Source organism: Artemia sp. Qi Xiang Cuo, chromosome 4 (genome assembly GCF_049724085.1).
Source record: "Artemia sp. Qi Xiang Cuo chromosome 4, ASM4972408v1, whole genome shotgun sequence".
Classification (NCBI taxonomy): Eukaryota; Metazoa; Arthropoda; class Branchiopoda; order Anostraca; family Artemiidae; genus Artemia; species Artemia sp. Qi Xiang Cuo.
In genome coordinates, this window is record NC_142797.1 from 6,457,312 (window position 1) to 6,477,394 (window position 20,083).

At 36.1% G+C, this 20,083-nt stretch overlaps 1 pseudogene across 1 annotated transcript; it reads left to right on the top strand.

Annotated features, from left to right (window-relative positions):
• Positions 1–4,516: 4,516 nt before the first annotated feature.
• On the top strand, positions 4,517–19,284 carry LOC148952722 (arginine--tRNA ligase, cytoplasmic pseudogene; annotated as a pseudogene). Its single transcript, XR_016141662.1, has 3 exons — positions 4,517–4,522; positions 13,644–13,805; positions 19,096–19,284. The product of XR_016141662.1 is annotated as an arginine--tRNA ligase, cytoplasmic pseudogene (transcript).
• The last annotated feature ends 799 nt before the right edge of the window (positions 19,285–20,083 follow it).

Below are 20,083 nucleotides of genomic sequence, written 5' to 3' on the forward strand. Positions count from 1 at the left end.
CAGAACCCCACAGTGCCCTGAGGATAGGGGGGTAATTCATGCCCTGGAGAAATATAAGGATTGTATGGACTGGGTGGTCATATAAAGCACAGCTGAGGTTTACTTAAATGGAAAGTGGAAGTTGTAGTGCCCTTTTTAAGAGTCAAAATTGATTTGAGAGCAAACAGCCTCCTTCTCCATAGTTCGGATATTATTTCTGTGAGAAAGACACCCCCCCCCCCGTACAGATCTCAGGGTAAGGGTTGTAATTTATGCCCTGGCGGCACATAAAAACTATAAGCAAAATGTAATTATACAGTTTTTAGACGGGACTCATTGGATTCGTAATCAGAAGCTATATTGATCTTTCTATATATCGAAGTGGTTATCATGCAACTACTCCCTCCCCCCCCACACACACACACACAAACACGCTATTTTTTCCCGAGATGCATTCTATGCATATTTTTAGACGGACTTTTTATTCAAAGTAGTCCAAAGATCATATGTCAAAGGCTCTTATGTAAGGGATAGTTGTATAAACTTTAGAGGTGGCTCATTTGGTGGAAATTAGAATTTCAAGGAATTTCTTTCCTGGTGAAAGGGCTTTAAGGTATATCCTGGGGGTATATAAGGTTTTTATGGTATGTGTGGTCGTATTAAATTCAGATGGGTCTCATTTGATTTTAAACTGGAAGTTATAGTGCCTTTTTTAAGAGTCAAAATGATTTGAGAGAAACACGTTTCTTCTACTACAACTACTGCTCCTTCTACTGCTACCACAAGTATTATTACTACTACCACTACTATCACTAAAATTACTACTTCTGTAGCGAGTACTACTAAGGCTGATGATTTTGAAGAAAAAAAAATTCTGAGGAAACGTTGAGGGGAAACACTAACTTAAATTTAAAACATACTATGTGTATATAGATTGCTGATAAGAGCATATCAATCAATCAATCAATTTATTAATACTAAAAACAAAACAATTACAAACTTATAGTTTATACACGCCCAAGAAGCTCAGCTTGTAAAGGGCCAACAAAACAAATAAGACACTATTATAAAGCACATAAAAAAACAGAAAAAAAAAGAAAAGAAAAAAGATCAAGACATTTATGAAAATAGGAGAATGAACAGGAAACTTCACAAATAACTGAAAAAAAAATATATAAACGAAAAAGAGATTGAAAATTAGGATTAAATATAAAAAAAAAAAAAAAAATCAGAAAAATTTATTTAATAAAAAAAAGACATATAAATTTGGATGGAATGCAAAAAAAAGAAGAAAAAAAAGCGGGGAAATACTATACAGGAAATACCCAGTGAAAAACTGCCTTTGTAGAAAGAGATGGAGGGACATCTGGAGAGATGGAGTTCCATAGTAAAATATATTGATAAACAGAAGACCTCTGACCTGCTGTCGATGATCGCTTAGGTAAAATGAACCTGCGATAAGAGCTACGTAAAAAAGAAGAGTACCTACCTGAGCCTGACAGAAAGAAAAATTGCTGCAGAGATGGTGGAAGTGTACCTAGAAAAGCAGAATGTGCTAAATAAAGGTAACTTTTACCCACAATACGATCCAGCGGAGCTATTCCAGTATCATTATAAAGATCAGAGGAAGGGTAAAAACGAGGTAGAAGAAAAGTAGCCTTCACTGCCCTATTTTGGGCTCTTTGAAGTGAGCAGAGAAGAGATTTATTAGTACTACCCCAGACAGAACAGCAATAGGAAAGGTAAGGAAAAATAAAAGCATAATAAAGAGAAAGCATAACATCTGGGGGAAGAAATGAGTTAACCATGTATAACATTGAAGATTGGCGGAGGACAAGGGAACGGGTATGAGTTATATGGGGTTAAAAAGAAAGAGAACAGTCAAGATACAAACCAAGAAATTTCACTATAGTAGCTTGCGGTATAATATCATTCCCATAAGTCAGGATGGTTGGCTCCCTTGCGTCTCTCATACGATAAGGGGTTCTAAAGTGTACATTGGCACTTTTATGGCTGTTGAGAGTCATAGCATTTGACCAGCACCAATTTTTTACTTTATCAAGAAAACCTTAAGTTAGGGAAGTGACAAGTGGCAGATCCACTGCAGCAATGAAACAGTTACTGTTATCAGCAAAAAGAATAGGGTGGACGAGGGGATGAAGACCATTAACAATATCATTAATATAAACTAAAAAAAAAAGTGGTCCAAGCACAGAGCCCTGTGGGACACCTTTCACAATAGGCAAGGAAGAGGAAGAGGTGCCATTAACCGAAACATACTGAGACCTCCCTGAGACGTAAGACTTAAACCATTCAAGTGGGACTCCATGCACTCTAAATGAAGATAATTTAGACAAAAGAACAGAGTGAACGACCTTATCAAATGCCTTTGAAAAGTCAAGAAATAGACCCAAAACACACAAGCCCTTGTCAAGGTTAACACGCACAAACTCTGTTGCATCTGAAAGTGCATGCAAGGTAGAAAAACTAGGACGAAAGCCATACTGATGGTTAGTTATGAGAGAATTACCTGCAGTCGTATTAGTACTAAATACAAATGAAGAGAGTCTACAATACACTACTTTTTCAACAACCTTAGAGATTACAGGAAGGAAAGAAATAGGTCTATAGTTTGAAATTAGAGATGAATCACCTTTTTTAAACAAAGGTACAACATTAGCAACCTTAAATAAATGAGGAAAACACCAGAAGAAAGAGAGAGGTCAGTTATGTGTGAGATGGGGTTAGAAACAAACTGACAAATTTTTTTAAGAACATTACAGCTCAAACCAAAACCATCAACTGAACGGCTACTTGAAAGCTGAGAAATAATTTTAGAAATTTCGGTATCACTGCATGGAAAAAGGAAATGACTTTTTTGCTAAGGGAAAACTACTTACTCTACTGTAGGATGGATTAGGAACTGAAGGAAGTGAGGTGAAATACGAATTGAAGGCGCTTGCTGAAGAATTTTTGTCCACGAAAGATCCATCAGCTTTCCTGTAGCGACAAGGGGGGGGGGACTATTTGAGTGTATTGCGGGAAAGAGCGTCATTAACTACAGTCCAAACCTTTCGCAAATTCTCCTTACACTCATCAATTCGACACGAAAAATATAGCTTTTTGGCTGCACGTACTGAAGAAGTAAGCACATTTTTATAAAGTTTATACTTCAAAAGATCATCCTGTGTCTTACTTTTACATGCAGCCTTGAACAGAGACGCCTCCATATGTATAGCAGTGATCAGGCCTCTAGACATCCATGGACATTTGGGTATAAAATTCCTTGGCCTCTTTGTTAGAGCAAAAGGCTTATCCAACAGAGTTCCCATACGACACAAAAATAAATTTGTTGCAAAGTCAACATCATTAGCTTCAAGAACACTAGACCAATCATTACTCTGAAGACTCTGTATTAAATTAGAAATTTCTTTATATGTGGAGGTTCTAAAGGAAGACTCACCCTGCTCATCCACAGCAATCTCAGTTTGAGGCACAAAAAGTGAAACATAAATAGGGAAGTGATCGGAAAGATCAGTGAAAACAAGACCAGAAGTAAACTTCAAATTAGAAGAAAGAGAAATGAAAATATTGTCTATTAAAGTGGCAGAATTTCTAGTAGGGTCAACACGAGAAGGAAAAAAAATTGAAGGAAGTAGACCAGCAGAAGAAAGCACATCAAAGAGATGTTCACATTCATCACTTGATCCAATATTTAACATATTACAATTAAGATCTCCCAAAACACAAATACGTTTTTTAGAAAAAGACCCCACACAAGAAAGTTGATCAAGCAAATCACAGAACAAATGTGTAGGAAAAGGAGGGGGCTTATAAAACAAACAAACATTGCACATGCAAACTGCCTTTTCAGATAAATAACAAGAGAACAAACTGTCCTACTATTTGACACTACTGATGTAAACAAGGATTCAAGTTCAGACCTTCTTCTACTCAATATCAGACTTAATAAATAAAGAAATACCCCCTGAGCACTTTGTTACCATTCTGGGGATATGGACAGCAACATAACCATGCATATCATAGGCTGTAAAATTCTTACCATCAGATCGCAATGCCTCTATTAAATCTATTATATCAAAAGGGCAAGAATTATCAGACAACAAACGCGATTTCAGACTATCCCACTGATCTCTTATCCCATGCAGATTCAAACAAAATACATTAAAACTACTATTTAAAGACAGTGAGGGTATAATTTTATCACAGTAATCAATGGTAGTGTGATAACTACAGCTAGAATTAACCATAGATTCAAGGAGAGGGTCAAGCGTGTGTCTCTTGCTTACCAGCCCTACTTGGTTGATCAAATATAATCCAATTAAGAATAGAAGAATTCAAAAGAAAAGAGAAATCACCCATAATTATCACATATAATAAATGTGCACATAGAAATATAAGTGGGATGGCATAAATTATCCAAAGTATTGGACCAAAGTATAATGTGACACCAGTTGCTATTACATGAGCTGCAAGTGTGCTGGACTGACAAAAAAAATAATAGAAATTAGGCTACATGAAGGTGAGAGGATCACAAAAAACATAAAGAGATATCAGTAGAATGACTCATTTTATTCAAAGTATTGGCCCAATTTATAATGTGGGACCAGTAAATATGTGTAAGCTGTAAGTATGCTGACATGAGAAAAAAAAAAATATAATAGTAGTCAGCCTACCCGAAGGTGATAGGATCACAGACAAATATAAATGAATATCAATGGAATGACACATATTATTCCAAATATTAGCCCAAAGTATAATATGGGTAGTAAAAAATTATGAGAGCTGCATATATACTGACATGACAAAAATATGATAGAATTCAGGGTACACAAGGGTGATAGCCTCAAAAAATAAGATAAAGAAATATCAATGAGATGGCATATATTATTCAAAATATTGACCAAAAATATAATATGGGACCAGTCAAAATTATGTGAGCTGCATGTTTGCTGACACAAGAAAAATATGATACAATTCAGGCTACAGGTAGGCGATAGGATCACCAACCCAGATAAGGAAATAATAGTGGCATGGCACATATTCATCAAAATATTGGCCCCAAGTATAATGTGGAACCAGTCAAGATTATATGAGCTGCAATTATGCTGAAATGACAAAAATATGAAAGAAATCAGCCTGCATGAAGGTGATAGGATCACAAACAAACATAAAAAAATAAGTAAATAACAGTGGGATAACATATATGATTCATAATATTTGCCCAAAATTCAATATGGGACCAGTGAAAATTATATGAGCCGCAAGTGTGCTGACCTGACAAAAACATTAAAGAAGCCAAGCTACATGATGGTGAAAGGATCACAAACAAACATAAAAAAAAATCAGCGGGAAGGCACATATTATTATAAGTATTAGCGCAAACTATAATGTGTGACCAGTTGATATTAAGGGGGTTACAAGTATAATGACATGACAAGAATATAATGTAAATCAGACAACATGAAGGAGACAGAATCACAAACAAACATTTAGAAACAATAGTGGGAAGGGACATATCATCCAAACTATTGGCACAAAGTGTAATATGGTACCAGTCAAAATTATGTGAGGACAGTAAAGAATAATAGAGGAATATTTTAAGAACAGCAAGTAAATCTCTACAGAAACAATGCAATATATTATAACAAAATAAATCTAAATCCATCACTTAAATTTTTTTGCATTTGCAGCATATAAATCAATTTTGTTCTGATCATTAAACTTAAGCACTCTTCCAGATTGGGTTTTATACAGGATATCACCTATACTGGACCAAACATTACGCAAGCCAAGCTTTGACTTGGCATATGAAAGAAGTTGTAAGCGTGGTTTTGTAAGCGTCTCAGAAAATAGAATCCCTGATCCTTTCAAATCCTTCTTTTGTCTGAGAAGCAGTTGACGAACTCGTAAGTTGCAAAATTCAACAACTATGGGTCAGGGTTTTGTAGATGGTTTGCCAATTCTTTTCGCTGATACAACATCAGACTAAATAATTGGTATGCCAGGAAATTTCCCAGCACATAGTGATATGAATTTACTTATTATTTCCAATAGAGGTCTCTTCTTTCACCCCAAAGACAATAATTTGGTTGCTCAAAGCCTGCTGTTCAAAACGGTCATTTAATCTTGCCAGGTTGGACTGGATAGGCTGGAAATAGTTTTTAAGGTCTATCATGGATGACTCTAAAGTAGTCAATGAAGATTCAACAGAAAATATGCGTCTGTTATAGCTTTCAAGAGTTTTATCCACTAGATTACTAAGATCTAGGTTGAGGCCAGCATACACCTCCTGCTTGATTGCATCCAGCTTATCTGAAGAGATAGTGACATTATGTTGCATGTATGTCTGTTCTTCATTCATTTTAACCACTGCCTCATCTATCTGGGAAGAGATCTTAGCCAATATAAGGTCATCAAGTAACCCTTTCACTGAAGATTTAAGGTTGTTAGGTTGTAGTGAATCTGCTAGCATTTTATGTTTGATTTTTTTGCTATTTATGTGGTTAGTGAGCATGAGTAGTTGCTCTGAAACAGATTCTGATCCAGAGAATTGGATTGAGCTGTCAGACCTTATTTCACGAGGTGGCTTGAGTTGACTTTTCATTTCTTATCTGAAGTAAACAACAAAACAGGAACAGAATAAGCAGTGGTATAAGACAGTTTGGGTATAAGACAGGATATAGTCCACAATCAAGTAACAAATTTCAAATACCAAAGCTGTGGATTGTGAAATTTGAAGAATAGAAAGCAATCAGCAAAAAACATCAAGCATCAACAGTAGCAGTGGCATAAACCCAAGGATCGGTTACTGTAGTCAAATTACAAGTTAAAATTGGTATAGGTCTCACCTGATGAGTCCCCTCTTACACCCCAGGGGTGGGGGCTGCTATGTATGCCTGCCTTTACGCACTGGTAGGCAGGCAGAACCAGTACTTCACGACGCTTAAAGTGTTGCTGGTTATGCCAGAAAACCTCAAATTCTGATCTGATCTGATATCCACGTCTTTTCAATTTTCAAATTTTTAGAAAAACCTAAGGTTTCAAGCTCCTATATAAAAAAATGTTAAATCTTGTATTTTTTGGGATGGTGGGTAAGTTTCAATCTGATGAAGGTTTAGCCGTCCCAATAGTTTTGGGACGGCTTATCATATCAAGAGGAAGCTTGTAGGGGCATCATGAGTGGGATGTTCAGTTGAACAAAAGGCAAAATGTACCTGTTACTACTGCTATTAATACTGTTCCTATTACTGTTGCTACTAATAATTATACACCATTATTGCTACTACTACCAGTACTACTATGATACTAGTACAATTAAGGCTACACGTATGAAGGTGAAAATTTGACAGAATATTGAGGGGGGATTCGAACTAAATCAAAACACACTATGCGCATGCAGATTGTCAAAAATTCGTATGTCAAGAATTGATTTGGCTATTAAGTTGAAACTTTCGAAGAATACTTAAAGGGGAAGATCAATTGACCATAAGGCAATATGTGCACACAACTACTAATAATAATGCTACTGCAACATTTACTAGTTCTATTAGTAAAGTGTAAATCATGTTCTGGGCTTGGGATGGCATAGTGTTTTGAGCCCTATTCATGTTAATTTCTGCTTGTTTTGAGTTTGACTCGGTTATTTATTGTAATTTCTGTTCGTTTTGGGTTTCATATATTTATCGATGCTAATTTGTGGTAGTTTTACGCTTGGTAGATTATTTGATTTTACTTTTGCTCATTTTTGGTTTAATGGGGTTCTTTACTTTTCTTTGAAAAAACTTATTTTGTGGAAAAAGTTCTTTTAATTAATTCGATTATAAGGGCCACTTCTTGTTGACGTGTGTCATAGGAGCAACGACGCTATTCGAAATAGAGGTAAAGACCACTCACCGGTATTGAAAGGCAAGTTAAGACGTCTGTGGTCTTTTTGGCCACGCACTTCGACGCCCTACAGGCGAAACTTTTTGGACTGTGAACCATTTATAAGCACAAAGCAAAGTCACTATTATTCAGTCAACAATGTAGTTGCACAGGACTGTAAAAGGGGGCAACCTTGTTTAACTCTCGTTAAGGGGAGTGTTGAATATGAGCATAGGTACTGTTCTGTTTTTTGGAAGAAACGGAAAAAAATAAACAGGGCTTGAATGAAACAGAACAGAAAAAGAGCAGGTCAATCAAAAACAAAAGACTTGTGTCTTTTTCTATTCTTTTTTTTGGTTAAAACAGAAAATAGCTGTTTTCGTTCAAAAATCAGCTTCTTTTTTTTTTAACACTTAAAGCTTAAAGAAAGAAAAGTTTAGGGGATAAGTTGTCTCAAAGATAATAATAGTATCATTTGTTCAAGTTTTTAAGCTTATCATAGGCAGTGCAATAGCGCTGCCTAAGTAAAGAGCAATATGGGCACAGTATGTTATGTATTATTTTTTTTTTTGGTTTTTAGACCAGACCACTTCACATCAAAGGAGTTGTCATAGAAACTTTAAAAAGGGTTAATTCAATTGGAAATTAAAAGGGTTAGTGTCCTTTTTAATGGTTCGAAGCAATTGGAGGGGACCCAGCCCCCCCCCCCACAACCATCATTTCTCCAAACACATCCAATCAAGATTTTTAGATACTCATATTGTTCAGCGTAGTTGAAAGGTCAGGGGATTTTGTTTTGGGGATGACAACCCCCCCCCCCCACCGCCCTTGTAGCACGGGTTGTAAGTTATGCTCTGGGGCATATAAGGTTTTTATAGAAAGGAAGGTCGTATAAACTTCAAAGGTGACTCATTGGATTTGAAATCAGAAGTTCTAGTACCCTTTTAAGAGTCAAAGTGATAAAAGAGTAGCTACTGCTCCCCCCCCCCACACACACACACGTCGTATTTTCTCCAAACGTATCTGATAGAAATTTTGAGATAGCTATTTGTTCAAAATATAGTCAAAAGGTCATATAACAAGGCCTTTGGGCTCAACGCAACCCCCTAGAGTCTGGGGGCAACGGTTGTAAGTTATTCCCAGGGGCATATAAGGTTTTTACGGAACGGGTGGTAATGAAAGCTTCGGATCGGAGGGGGCTTATTTGATTGGAAGTAGGAAGTTCTAGTGTCCTTTCTAAGAGTTAAAAGTAAATGGAGGGCAACTATCCCCCCCCCCTAAGCCTATCATTCCCTAGACACTTCCGATCAAAAATTTTAAGAGATTTATTTTGTTCAGAATTATTGAAAGATCCAGTACTTATGTTTTTGGGGATGTGCAACCATCCCACAGTCCTCAAATCTGGGTAATTTGTTCATTGTCTACATATAGTATATATTATTGAGAAAGGTATGTATTTTGTACTTTACTTTCTAAAAAGACGAAGGGCATTCTGTTGAACCGTTCAGAGAATGTTGAGCAGAGTGTTAAACTAAATAAAAACACATTATGTTTATGCGGATCGTCAAAAGGGCGTAACTCAAGAATGACTGGGCATATTAATTTGGAAACTTTCAGGAAATGATAGGGAAGATGATTAAAAAGGCAATATTTGCAGGCTACCATGAGTACTACAACTGCTATCACTACTACTTCTACCACTACTACTGCCACACTACTATATTTACAATATTAAGGGAAAATTTGAATTAAATCAAAAGACGTTGTGTGCTTGTACATTGTCAAAAGAGTGTCTCAAGAATTTACTTGCGTATCAAGCTGGAACTTTCAGAGAATGCTAAAAGGGGAAGATCATCTGACCTAAAAACAATATGTGAACGTGAACGCTACTACTAATACTACTATCACTGCTATATTTATTACTAATTTTACTGCTACTGCTACTACTTCAACTACTACTTCTATTGGAACTATTTGTAAGGCTAAGAGCATTGAGGGGAAAATTTGAAGAAGCATACGAACATACAAGTTATCAAAAGGACATCAGAAATGTCATATCAATGGCTAATTGTATCAAGTTGAAACTTTTAGGACTTGGTGAGAGGGATGTTCAATTGACCAAAAAGGCAATATGTTAATACTATTGCTGCTAGTAGTACTACCCCTATTTAATATTATTATTATTATTAATACTACTACTCGTAAAGCCAATGCTACTACTGTGGCTACTATTACAATTATGCCTAATGGTATGAAGGTGGAACTTTCAAGGAATTTGAGGGGGGAGATGAACAGAATCAAAACACACCATCTGTTTGCAGGTTGTCAAAAGGGTGTGTAACAGCAATATCTTAGCAACAATTTGATGTGTGAAGTTGAAAATAACAGGGCTTGTTGTGGGGGGATGTTGAACTAACCAAGAGGAAATATTTGCATCCTAATGCTACTCCTTCTACTCATACTACTACTACTACTGATGCTATTATTACTATTTCTACTACTACTACAGCCACTAAAGGTAAGACTACTAGCTACTACTATTAATTCTACTGCTCCTACTACATACTACAAAACTGCTGCTATTAAAACTAAGGGCACTAAGTTGAAATCCTTGGAATGCATTGAAACTGAATGGAACTAAATCGAAGCAAACTATGCCCACACAGGTTGTCTAAAAGAAATGACCGAACATTGTCAGTTTAATACACATATAGGCTACTGATATTTATTCCTTAAAGTTTGAAAATTTTTTATTTATCAAAGTAAAAAAAAGGAAACCCATTGAAATGTATTTTGTTTTCAGTAAAGTGTAAATTGTGGTCTGGTCTTGAGAAGGCATGGGGCTTGTCAGCCCTACTCATGTTAATTTTTACTCGTTTTGAGTTTGACTCGGCTATTTATTGTAATTTTTGTTCGTTTCGGGTTTCATTTATTTATTGATTGTGATTTATGGTAGTTTTACGCTTGAAAGATTATTTAAATTTATTTCTGCACCTTTTTGGCTTAATGGAGCTCTTTACTTTTCTTTGAAAAACTTGTTTTGTGGAAAAAGTATTTAAGTTAATCACTTAAAAACAAGCACGTTTCTAGTGTTTTGGAAGAGAAAGGTATTGAGGAGAGAGAAACCCCTTCATGTACGGAATAGTTTCTGTTCGTTACAAGTTTTAATGTTGCTCTATACTTTCAGTTGAAAAAAACTTATTGTTTTTTTTTAATTTCTGATCCTTTTTCAAATAATGCCGCTATGTCTGGCTCACCTTTCATAAATTCCCTCCCCTCACGGGAAACTCCTCCGTGGACAGTTCCTCCCACGTAAAATACACCACCACCCTGTAAAATTCCTTCTGGGCAATTCCATCCTCAATGAAAACTCATTTAGTTTTTCAAGTTAATGGAGGATGACCATCCCCCCCCCCCCGCTCATCATTTCCGCAAACACATCCAATCAAAATTTTGAGATGGCCATTTTGTTCAACGAAGTTGAAAGGTCCAGCAATTATGTCTTTGAGGATGACAACTCCCCACAGCCGTCAGGGCAAGGGCTGTAAACTATGCCCTGGGGACATACAAGGTTCTTATAGAAAGGGTGGTAGTATAAAATTTGGAGGGCGCTCATTGGTTGGGAAATTCGGAGTTTTAGTAGCGTTTTTATGAGTCAATGTGATCGTGAAACACCTAGCCCCCCCCCCCTCACTTTCTATTTTCCCAAAATGCATCCGATGGAAATTTTGATAAAGCTATTTTATTTTGAGAAGGCCTTTGTGGTTTAAACAACCCCTCAGAACTTGGGAACCCGGGGGAACATAAGGCTTTCATGAAAGGTTGGTTGTATATTAAGAGTCAAAAGTGATGGAGGGCAATAACCCCCCCCCCCCCTGACACCCTCTTTTTCCAAACACATTTGATCAAAATTATGAGATGACCATCTTGTTCAAAATAATCCAAATGACATATAAAAATGCTTCCAGGGTCAACGCAACCTACTAGATCCCTGAGGCAAAGGTTGTAAATTATGCCGAGGAGTCATATAAGGTTCTTATGAAATGGGTGGTCATATAAATTTGAATGGGTCATTTGATTAGAAATTGGAATCTATAGTGCCCTTTTCAGGAGCCAAAAGTGATTTAATGGCAACAAGCCCCCCTCCCCCCCAGAGATAATAATTTCCTGGAAAATACATTCAATTACAATTTTGAGACACCTATTTTTCTGCGGCATTGTCAAAAGGTCCTGAAGTTATGCTTTTGAAGATGTCAACCCCCATAACCCTCAGGGCAAGGGCTCTAAGTTGGGCAATTCGTTCATTTTTTACACATTGCATATGTTATTGACTTTTCATAAAGATTATTATTACTTTCCAAAAAGACAAAGGACATTCAGGTGAGCCTTTCAGAGAATGTTGAATGGAGTTGTTGAACTAAATCATAGCACGTTATGTGTATACAGGTTCTCAAAAGGGCTTAACTCAGGAATGACTGAGTGTTTTAATTTGGAACTGTCAGGAAATGACACGAAGGATGACCAATTGACCACAAAGATAATATTTGCATGCTACTACTACTGCTACAACTACCACCACTACTACTGTTACCACTATTACTACCACACAACTATATTTACATATTGAGGTGAAATTTGAACTAAATAAAAAGACACAATGTGCACGCACATTATTAAAAAAGCGAATCTCAAGCATGGATTTGGGTATTAAGTTGGAACTTTCGGAGAATGCTTAAAAGGGAGGACCAATTGACCAAAAGGCAATATGCAAACGCTACTACTAATATTACTACCGCTACCACTACTACATTTATTACTACTACTACTTCTATAACAGCTACTTGTAAGGTTAGGAGGATTAAGATGAAAATTTCAAAAATTATATGTATATACAGGTTATCAAAAGGACATACCAGTAATGTCATAGCAACAGCCAATAGTATTAAGTTGGAACTTGCAGAACTTGATGAGAGGGATGTTCAACTGACTAAAAGGCAATACGTTCATACTACTTCTGCTACTAATACAAGTGCTATTACTTTTAATACTGACACAGTTTTTTTCCTTGGACCCACCGTAAGTCTATTCACTCCTGAAATCTCTAATTTTTTAAGATTTTACTTTTGGTTGTTTCAAAATTATCAAATCTTTTGATCAATACCACATTTTACTCAGTGTTGCCGCATTGAACCATGAAGTAAATAAGCGAAACTAATTAGTTATTTTTGACAATGCTTTTCGTTTGTAAAAATCCAACGTCGACAATATGTGGATTCCCACAGATAACTCCACCTTCAAAGCAAAGTTACACCTTCTTAACCTGTTGGGTACCATACTTTCAGCTTTTTGATGATTTGTCAGCCACGTTTCTTTTGTTAAAATTCGACGCCAGCTATTTCAGAAAAATGCATAATTGCATATAGAAGTCTTTTTAACTAACAGATTTTATTTTTACTGTCCTTGGTACTTTATGGTATATGGTGTTAACCATATGGTTAATGGTTTGTTTGTCGTTATGGCTCATGGCTACTATCCAAAACTGTATAACTGCATATAGAAGTATTTTTAACCAACAGATTTAATTTTACTGTCCTTGGTACTGGTGTACGGCGTAAACCATACGGTTTACATGGTTTAAATGATTACAAATGTATATAGTTTTGTAAGTTTCCAATTAAACCAATTCAAACAATCAGGTTTCATTTTTGCTATCCCTTGTATTCTAAGGAAGTTCGAAATGACCAAATTTTTGTCTAATACACTTTTGATTATTTCAGATGCTTGAAGATAAGGGTAACACCGCTGTTTACATGTTGTACATGTACACTCGAATTCGAATTATTGCTAGACTTGCCAATGTTGAGCCAAATCAATTGCTCAACTATGCTAAAAATGAGGGTATAAAAATAGAACATCCAAAAGAAATCAAATTGGCTAAGGTATGTAGTCTTTTTTTCTTCTTTTTTTTTGTGTGTGTGAATTGTGATTTTTTACATTAGATACTAGGATATCGTTTCAATAAATAAATTATCGTTAATTTTAGTGTTCATGTTGAACTAATATCAACCAATGTTAAATTAATGTTTAAAAATACTTATTGTTAATGCTAAATTAAAGTTCATGTCAATTTCTTTCTAAATACTAGTAATGATATTTTTATGGGAAATTTAAACCGCTCAGGTAGATATTTTAACACAGCCGATAAACAATTATTATTTATGAATTTGATTTATGAATATGATTTATGAATTTGATTTATGAATATGATTTATGAATTTGATTTATGAATTTGATTTATGAATATGATTTATGAATGTCAAAATGGATACAGCCTGTCGAAAAAGGCAGAATTGCCTAAAAATGCAGCTGTCAACCTGGTGAGAGAAGGAACTCCGAGGGAAATCAGGTGTTTTTGTCTATGTGTTTTCATATGATAATACGCGTCTTTTGTGTTCGTTGAATTTTCTAAACAATTTGAAGAATGCAAGGCGGCAAGTGTGACCTTCACGGTTCAGGTTCAACGTTCACGGTTCAGGTTCCAAAGCTCATTAAGGAACCGATCGTAAACACTTGGCTGTACTGTCAAGGAAATGATCAAGTTAATTCCGTTGCTTATCACTTTTGAGGATGCCCTTGAAACCGTTCAAAAACATCATAAGTAACCTAGCCTTATCTCTTAGGAGTGAAAACCCCAGTATCGCCATCTGCGTAGTTTAAATTGTTATCAATATTGTCAATTAGCCTTTTCTTCTTTTTTTTAAACAAAACCCCTCGTAGGATAGTTACAATATAGTCAAGCTTGTAGATATGTTACATCCTACAAACTACATGTAGATATGTTACTATCCTACAAACTTGTAGGATAGTTACAAGATAGTCAAACTTGTAGGATAGTTACAATATAGTCAAACTTGCATGCTCTTGTAGATCTAACGTGCCACATTTGAAATAATTCTTCTTCTTCTTGATTGTTTGTTTGGAGACGTTAATGCATAATCTCTATGCAATTCCGGATCTATTATTCACATTTTTTTCGTTTCTGCTATACAGGTAAGGATTGATGATGAAGCTCAGTAATTGATTGACTTTTTACTTTGAAAATGTTTGAATAAATTTGTTTACTTTACTTGGAGTACGTGCCATACTTGGAATAATTCTTCTTCCTCTTGATTGATTGTTTGGAGACGATAATGCATAAACTCTATGTAGTTTCGGACCCATAGTTCATATCTCTTTTCTTTTCTTCTGTGTAGATAAGGATTGATAATGAAGCTCAGTAATTGATCGGCTTTTCACTTTGAAAATATTTTAATTAATTTGTTTTCGGCTTAGCTAATCCTGGACTTAGCTAAATCTTATTAAGACCAGGCTCTGCGAGGCTACCCTCGGTCAAAAATGAGTATCTCTACTTTTCAAGTTTTCGAAATAGTTACCAGTTAGTCATGTGTCGATAAAAGTTCCGGCTGTTAAAATAAAAGAAATTTGTTTTTTCTTTTGTAGTTAGAATATCTCTATATGCCAGAACATTTAGCACATAGAAAATTCTGACTTCGCCTTTCGTCTTACCGTGTCGAGACTAGGGGAGGTCCATCCTTAATTTGAATTTTTAAATACGACATCGGTATTTTTTTCCAAGACTACACTGCCTTTTCTGTGACGAAACAAATAAGAGTTCCAAATAGGGACAGGTCATTTTATTAGACAGTGAAACAAATATATACAGATAAGGGTGTGTTTTCCCTTGTTTGAAAATCAGACAAATTTTCTCAGGCTCGTAGCTTTTAATGTGCAATATAATATTAAACATATAATAAATAAAAATATAACATATAATATTATAAGATCAGCGTGAAAAAGCAATTGTTTTGATGTATCTATTGCTATAAAAATTCTGTTTTTAGAGTTTCGGTCTATTGGGCTCAGTCGCTCCTTAGTGAACTGTTTGACCGTGGTTCATGATTCACAGCCAATATTCTTGCCAATAAGATTTATTTTTCACAAATTATGTCCTCATTTGGGATTATCTTTGTGTTCAACAGTGCAAATCTGTTTGAAACTGAGCAGAAATAAAGTTAAATAATAAGTCAAACTTAAAAAGAACAAAAGTTACTTAAATGAATATATAAAACTAACAGAAATAAAAGTGAATAATCAAGTCAAACTTACGAATACTAGATATTGCTTTGAACAAATATCAGAATAAAATATTGAGTGCTATAATTTTATAATGTCATGTCATAATCGAATATCGTAGCGAATATGATCATATCACAATCGGGTATGTTACATGCTATATTCGAATACTTGGTTTTGGTTGAGAACAGCCGAGCGTTAGCTGGATTTTGGTGTTGGCAAAATCTCAATGTGAGTGTTGCATAATCGAATATCGTAGCGAGTGTGATCATATCATAATCGGATTTGTTACATGTTATAATCGAATACTCGGTTTTGTGTGAGGACAGTCGAGCGTTAGCTAAATTTTGGTGATGGCAAAATCTGAGTGTGAGTGTTGCATAATCGAATATTGTAGCGAGTGTGATCATATCACAATCGGGTTTGTTACATGCTATAATCGAATACTCGGTTTTGTGTGAGGACAGCCGAGCGTTGGCTAAATTCTGGTGTTCGCAAGATTTCAATGTGAGTGTTGCATAATCGAATATTGCAGCGAGCGTGATCATATCATAATCGGATTTGTCACATGCTATAATCGAAAACTCGGTTTTGTGTTAAGACAGCCGAGCGTTGGCTAAATGTTGGTGTTGGCAAGATATCATTTTGAGTGTTGCATAATCGAATATCGTAGCGAGTGTGATCATATCATAATCGGGTTTGTCACATGCTATAATCGAAAACTCGGTTTTGTGCGAGGACAGCCGAGCGTTGGCTAAATTTTGGTGTTGGCAAGATCTCATTTTGAGTGTTGCATAATCGAATATCGTACCGAGTGTGATCATATCACAATCGGGTTTGTTACATGCTATAATCGAAAACTTGGTTTTGTGTTAGGACAGCCGAGCGTTGGCTAAATTTTGGTGTTGGCAAGATCTCATTTTGAGTGTTGCATAATCGAATATTGCAGTGAGCGTGATTATATCATAATCGGCTTTGTCACATGCTATAATCGAAAACTCGGTTTTGTGTGAGGACAGCCGAGCGTTGGCTAAATTTTGGTGTTGGCAAGATCTCATTTTGAGTGTTGCATAATCGAATATCGTAGCGAGCTTGATCATATCACAATCGGGTTTGTTACATGCTATAATCGAAAACTCGGTTTTGTGTGTGGACAGCCGAGCGTTGGCTAAATTTTGGTGTTGGCAAGATCTCATCTTGAGTGCTGCATAATCGAATATTGTAGCGATTGTGGTCATATCACAATCGGGTTTGTTACATGCTATAATCGAATACTCGGTTTTGTGTGAGGACAGCCTAGCGTTGGCTAAATTTTGGTGTTGGCAAGATCTCATTTTGAGTGTTGCATAATCGAATATCGTAGCGAGTGTGATCATATCACAATCGGGTTTGTTACATGCTATAATCGAAAACTCGGTTTTGTGTTAGGACAGCCGAGCGTTGGCTAAATTTTGGTGTTGGCAAGATCTCATTTTGAGTGTTGCATAATCGAATATTATAGCGAGTGTGATCATATCACAATCGGGTTTGTTACATGCTATAATCGAATACTCGGTTCTTTGTGAGGACAACCGAGTGTTGGTTAAATTTTGGTGTTGGCAAGATCTCATCTTGAGTGTTGCATAATCGAATATCGTAGCGAGTGTGATCGTATCACAATCGGGTTTCTTACATGCTATAATCGAAAAATCGGTTTTGTGTTAGGACAGCCGAGCGTTGGCTAAATTTTGGTGTTGGCAAGATCTCATCTTGAGTGTTGCATAATCGAATATCGTAGCGAGTGTGATCATATCACAATCGAGTTTGTTACATGCTATAATCGAATGCTCGGTTCTATGTGAGGACAACCGAGTGTTTGCTAAGTTTTGGTGTTGGCAAGATCTCATTTTGAGTGTTGCATAATCGAATATCGTAGCGAGTGTGATCATATCACAATCGAGTTTGTTACATGCTATAATCGAATATTCGGTTTTGTGTGAGGACAACCGAGTGTTGGCTAAATTTTGGTGTTGGCAAGATCTCATTTTGAGTGTTGCATAATCGACTATCGTAGCGAGTGTGATCATATCACAATCGGGTTTGTTACATGCTATAATCGAATACTCGGTTTTGTGTGAGGACAGTCGAGCGTTGGCTAAGTTTTGGTGTTGGCAAGATCTCATCTTGAGTGTTGCATAATCGAATATAGTAGCGAGTGTGATCATATCACAATCGGGTTTGTTACATGCTATAATTGAAAACTCGGTTTTGTGTTAGAACAGCCGAGCGTTAGCTAAATTTTGGTGTTGGCAAAATCTCAATTTGAGTGCTACATAATCGAATATCGTAGCCAGCGTGATCATATCACAATCGGGTTTGTTACATGCTATAATCGAATGCTCGGTTTTGTGTGAGGACAGCCGAGCGTTGGCTAAATTTTGGTGTTGGCAAGATCTCATTTTGAGTGTTGCATAATCGAATATCGTAGCGAGTGTGATCATATCATAATCAAGTTTGTCACATGCTATAATCGAAAACTCGGTTTTGTGCTAAGACAGCCGAGTGTTGGCTAACTTTTGGTGTTGGCACGATCTAAATTTGAGTGTTGCATAATCGAATATCGTTGCGAGTGTGTTCATATCACAATCGAGTTTGTTACGTGCTATAATTGAAAACTCGGTTCTTTGTTAGGACAGCCGAGCGTTGGCTAAGTTTTGGTGTTCGCAAGATTTCATCTTGAGTGTTGCATAATCGAATATTGTAGCGAGTGTGATCATATCACAATCGGGTTTGTTACATGCTATAATCGAATACTCGGTTCTTTGTGAGGACAGCCGAGCGTTGGTTAAATTTTGGTGTTGGCAAGATTTTATTGTGAACGTTCCTTTAGCCAGTGTGTTTACCAATTTGCTCAACACTACGACGAGCCTGTAGTACCAGTAGCGTTAGTTTCTAAATTTTATTCTTAAAAATATTTCATATTGAAGTCTGATCTTTCCACAAAATCATCCCACTAGTTAGTGATGCGCCCCTTTCTATTTTGTGATTATTCTTTTGTCTATATTTCCTTATCAGTTTTGCTCCATTGTTATAGTAGCCTTTTAATATTTTTTTTAGGAAATTTTGAAGTTTTATGACGTAATTCAGAAGATAACAGAGGATCTCCTTTTGCAACCACTCTGTGAATATCTCTATAATATTTCAACTGTTGTCTCTGAGTTTTATAATTCTTGCTACTACGTTGAAAAGGACAGACAAACAGGTAATATCCTCTTCTATAGTGTCTGTGTAATTCGGGTTGAATGATTTTTTTTAGCAAGTAATTACCTGTAATACACTATAAAACCAAATCTGTGTTTATATGTCCATCTGTCTATCTTTCCAGTGATTGGCAGCTAAACTAATCAAGGTGGAAACATTATTCTTCATATTTATTATAAACACTCATAAACTTCATCATAAATATTATTTCTCATAAGTATTCTTTGCAGAATAATTTTGAAATATGAGAGTTCAAAATCTACTATAAAACTTGGAAAAAAACTGGAGATGGCAACTTCAAAATAGTATATATGTGTGTGTATGTTTGTTTATTTTTTGGGGGGTCGGGAGCGAGAATATTAGGGATGGCAAAGCTCCTTTTGGCCTAAGGATTAACTCAGTTTAGTGAATCCGCTAAATTTAACTCAATTAGCAATAAAGTCGTGTTTTTTTCATTGGATCAAATTGTCGCTGTTGAACTGCGTTGACGATATCTCCATGCATTTCAATATCTACATTTCAGCGCAGCTATGTATAACTTGTAAAGATCTACATTGGGGACTGGACTTTCATTTAATGGATATAAGAGTGGAATTCCTTATTATGAATAGATCCAAAAATAAGTTACCAACCAACCTCACTGTCAACAATGACGATTCCATGATTAAATCCCGCGATTCACGCGTGTGCCGCCTTCCCTTTTGCAACCACATTGAGGAGCACACTGTCAGCTGTAATTTAACAGTTCTAATCCTGTCTTTCGACGCCAAATACGGATCAGCTTTTGCCAACAAGGATGGTTTTAACCCTTTCTTACTTTCTCGATTATATAATGGTCGCTCTG